This window comes from Lathyrus oleraceus, chromosome 5 (genome assembly GCF_024323335.1).
Source record: "Lathyrus oleraceus cultivar Zhongwan6 chromosome 5, CAAS_Psat_ZW6_1.0, whole genome shotgun sequence".
Classification (NCBI taxonomy): Eukaryota; Viridiplantae; Streptophyta; class Magnoliopsida; order Fabales; family Fabaceae; genus Lathyrus; species Lathyrus oleraceus.
This window is the reverse complement of record NC_066583.1, coordinates 452,359,169-452,363,499: the sequence shown is the minus strand read 5'-3', so window position 1 is coordinate 452,363,499 and position 4,331 is coordinate 452,359,169.

Below are 4,331 nucleotides of genomic sequence, written 5' to 3'. Positions count from 1 at the left end.
ACCCCTCTACTAGAATGTTCAGAATGCACACTGTGGATAGACCAGTGCCATTACCTGAAGACTCTCATTCCGGAAGACCGTCTGTCTTAGTTTGTATCTTTGATGAATTTGTTGAGAATCACCTCCAGACTTGTTGGATGGGATTCATTTGTTTGTACTCCGTCTTTTGGATCTTTTTGTTGAGAATCACCTCCAGGCTTGTTGGATGGGATTCATTTGTTTGTACTCTGTTTATTCGAATGTTTTGCCGACCTGGTTGTAATGATCTTTACACCCTTATTTATAGATAAGGTTGTCAGTATTTCCCTGTTGCACTCATTTTCCCTGTATTTTGTTGTTCTCTTGTTGCTGCAGGTTGCCATCTTTTGAGGATGGATCAGGCTCTTTGAATGCCTGAGAAATGAGCATATCATGTGCATCATACGCATCATTTAACATCATACTCATCTCATTTGCATAACAGGTGTTCTTGTGCCGTCTTCTCACTTTGATTCTTGTGTCCAGGCAGGATAGCTGATCAAAGACCGCACCGCTACTCAACGCGACTCAACCATCAACGGAATATGGATCAAGTACAAGCTGAGTTAGCTGAGATGAGGGCTAACATGGCCCAGTTCATTCACATGATGCAAGGGGTTGCGCAAGGACAAGAAGAACTCCGAGCTCTAGTCCAAAGGCAAGAAGCTGTAATTCCACCGCCCAACCAGGCTTTTCCAGAAGGAAATCCAGTTCCTGACACTCCTGCTGCTGCTATTCCCGTCAACAACTATGTTGAAGGTGAAGAGTTGAGGGGTATTCGAGTTAATGGTCAACCAATTGCTCCAGATGCTGCTAATGCCAGAGTCATCCATGCTCCGGCCCGTAATAGAATTCTGATTGTTGACAGACAAGAGGATATGTTTACTCTACTCAGCAAAGACGAAGACATTTTGGGCAGAAATGATGCGAGGGATCGTAAAGTTGAGGCCCTTGCTGAGAAGATCCGGGCTATGGAATGTCAAAACTCCCTCGGTTTTGATGTTACAAACATGGGATTAGTTGAAGGACTGAGAATCCCGCACAAATTCAAGGCACCGTCATTTGACAAATACAACGGTACCTCCTGCCCTCGCACTCATGTGCAGGCATACTACAGAAAAATCTCCGCATACACTGACGATGAGAAGATGTGGATGTATTTTTTCCAAGACAGCCTATCTGGGGCGTCTTTGGATTGGTATATGGAGTTGAAGCGGGATTCCATCAGATGCTGGAGAGATCTGGGTGAAGCTTTCCTCAGACAGTATAAGCATAATATGGACATGGCTCCGACAAGGACTCAGCTGCAGAGTCTGTGTCAGAAGAACAATGAAAGCTTTAAGGAGTACGCCCAGAGATGGCGCGAATTGGCTGCGAGAGTTCAACCCCCTATGCTGGAAAGGGAGTTGACAGACATGTTTATCAGCACTCTTCAAGGTGTGTATATGGACCGGATGGGAAGCTGCCCATTCGGAAGTTTTTCTGATGTCGTCATCTGTGGCGAAAGAACCGAAAGTTTAATCAAGGCTGGAAGGATTCATGATGCGGGTTCTTCTTCGTCATCAAAGAAACCCTTCTCTGGGGCACCTCGCCGTAGAGAAGGAGAGACCAATGCTGTACAACACAAAGGGGGTGTGTATAGAGCAAATGCAAACAGAGATCAATATCGTCCGGTGGCTGCAGTGACCATTCCTGCACCTCAACCTCGTCCGCAACAACAACAAAGGGTTCAACAACCACAACAACAACAACAACGTCCCTATCAGCCGAGGCAGAATTTGCAGCCTAATAGAAGATTTGACCCGTTACCCATGACGTATGCTGAGCTTCTGCCTGAGTTGCTCAGATTGGGTTTCGTGGAGTTGCGTACCATGGCTCCACCAACAGTATTGCCGCTTGGGTATGATGCGAACGTCCGCTGTGACTTTCATTCTGGGGCACCAGGCCATCATACTGAAAGATGTCGGGCTTTGCAGCACAAGGTACAAGACTTGATCGATGCTAAGGCGATCAACTTTGCACCGGTACCTAATGTAGTGAACAATCCTATGCCTCAGCATGGTGGGCATAGGGTAAACAATATTGAAGAAGGAGAAGCTGGAAATCTGGTTGATAATTTTGAAGATGTTCAGACTTCTTTATCAGTTGTGAAAGGCCGTTTGTTGAAGGAGGGTATCTACCCGGGCTGTGAAGAGGGCTGTTTGGGTTGTTCTGAGACTGTTAATGGTTGTGACCAGCTGAGGGCCGGTATCCAGAGATTGATTGATGAAGGCTGTCTCCAGTTCAGCCGGGCTGTTAAAGGTAATGGGTCAGTGTCTACTGTCACCATTTATTTCAAGCCGTCTGAAGGACGAGGACGAGGGGCTGTCAGTGCACCTACAACAAGCAGTACTCCGGTTACCATTCCAGCTCCGGTAACCATCAGTGCACCAACTACTATCAATGTGTCTGGCAGAAGACCAACTGAAAATAGTAGGGCTGTTCCCTGGAGGTATGACAACGCCTATCGCAGTGATAGAAGGGATGGTAATCAGACAAGGCCAGCAGTTCAAGCGCCTGTGACGATCAGCGCACCAGTAAGAACTCCTGTGGTTGCAAGTCCTGTGGTGGACAACGTCGGTGGACCAGGAGGTTTTACCCGGAGTGGACGACTGTTTGCTCCTCAGCCGCTGAGAGATGCCAATGCTGAGGCATCTGCCAGGGCTAAGGGTAAACAAGCTTTGGTTGACGAGGAACCAGCTCAGAAGGAGGCTGAGGGTTCTTTTGAAAAAGATGTTGAGGAGTTTATGAAGATAATCAAGAAGAGTGACTACAAGATAGTAGATCAACTCAACCAAACTCCGTCTAAGATTTCAATACTCTCTTTGCTGTTGTGCTCTGAGGCACACCGGGACGCTTTGTTGAAGATGTTGAACATGGCATACGTACCGCAAGAGATCTCTGTCAACCAACTGGAGGGTGTGCTAGCCAACGTGAGCACCAGGCATGGTGTAGGTTTCACTGACCTAGACTTGACGCCTGAGGGTCGTAATCATAACAAAGCCTTGCACATCACTATGGAGTGCAAGGGTGTTGTTCTGTCTCACGTGATGGTAGACACCGGGTCGTCCCTGAATGTCCTGCCCAAGCAGATCTTAAAGAAGATTGATGTTGAGGGAGTTGTGCTCACTCCTAGTGACCTCATTGTGCGTGCATTTGACGGATCCAAAACGGTCTGTGTTTGGTGAAGTTACCTTGCCGGTGAAGATAGGTCCGGAGGTATTTGATGTAATCTTCTATGTGATGGACATTCAGCCCGCCTACAGCTGTTTGTTGGGGCGTCCATGGATACACGCAGCTGGGGCAGTCTCGTCGACTCTCCACCAAAAGCTCAAATATGTCTGGAACGGTCAGATTGTGACCGTCTGTGGCGAAGAAGAGATTCTGGTGAGTCATCTCTCCTCATTCAAGTATGTTGAGGTAGATGGCGAGATCCATGAGACATTGTGCCAGGCATTTGAGACCGTGGCGCTTGAGGGGGTAGCGTGTGCTGAGCAGAGGAAGCCAGGTGCTTCGATTACGTCGTACAAGCAGGCCAAGGAGGTGGTTGACTCCGGCAAAGCTGAAGGCTGGGGCAAGATGGTCGACTTGCCTGTGAAAGAAGACAAGTTCGGCATTGGGTACGAGCCTCTTCAGGCAGAACCGAGTGTGGGTCCGAGCACCTTTACCAGCGCTGGGCTGATGAATCATGGGGATGTCTTTGCTACTGAGGGTGAAGATATTGGCAATGATTGTAATGTAGACGTCTGGGTCCGCCCGTGTGCACCAGGGGAGTCTATCAACAATTGGACGGCTGAAGAAGTGGTCCAAGTTACTCTTCTGACAGAGTAATTTTCCTTTGTTTTTTTCATTTTGCATGAAAACCCTACGTTCTGCCCAAGACGTAGTGGTTCATTGTAGGGCCTCATCATGTTTTAATGATTATCATAAATAAAGGACGTTTTGCAATCAAATTTTGAGATCTTTGTCTTTCTATTTTTGGTTTTTCACTTTTTCAAAATAATAAAAATGGCAATGTTTTTTGATTTTTTGTGACTTTATTGAAATCTTTTTCTAAAAACAAAACATTAAACATGCAGAAGTGATATTTTGGCATCCACTGTGAGCGACTCTGTTATGGCTCCATATGATTTTGATAATCCCATCTACCAAGCTGAAGAGGAGAGTGAGGAAGACTGTGAACTCCCTGCAGAATTGGTCAGATTGCTGAAGCAAGAGGAAAGGGTTATCCAACCTCATCAGGAAGAGTTGGAGATTGTTAATCTGGGTACTGA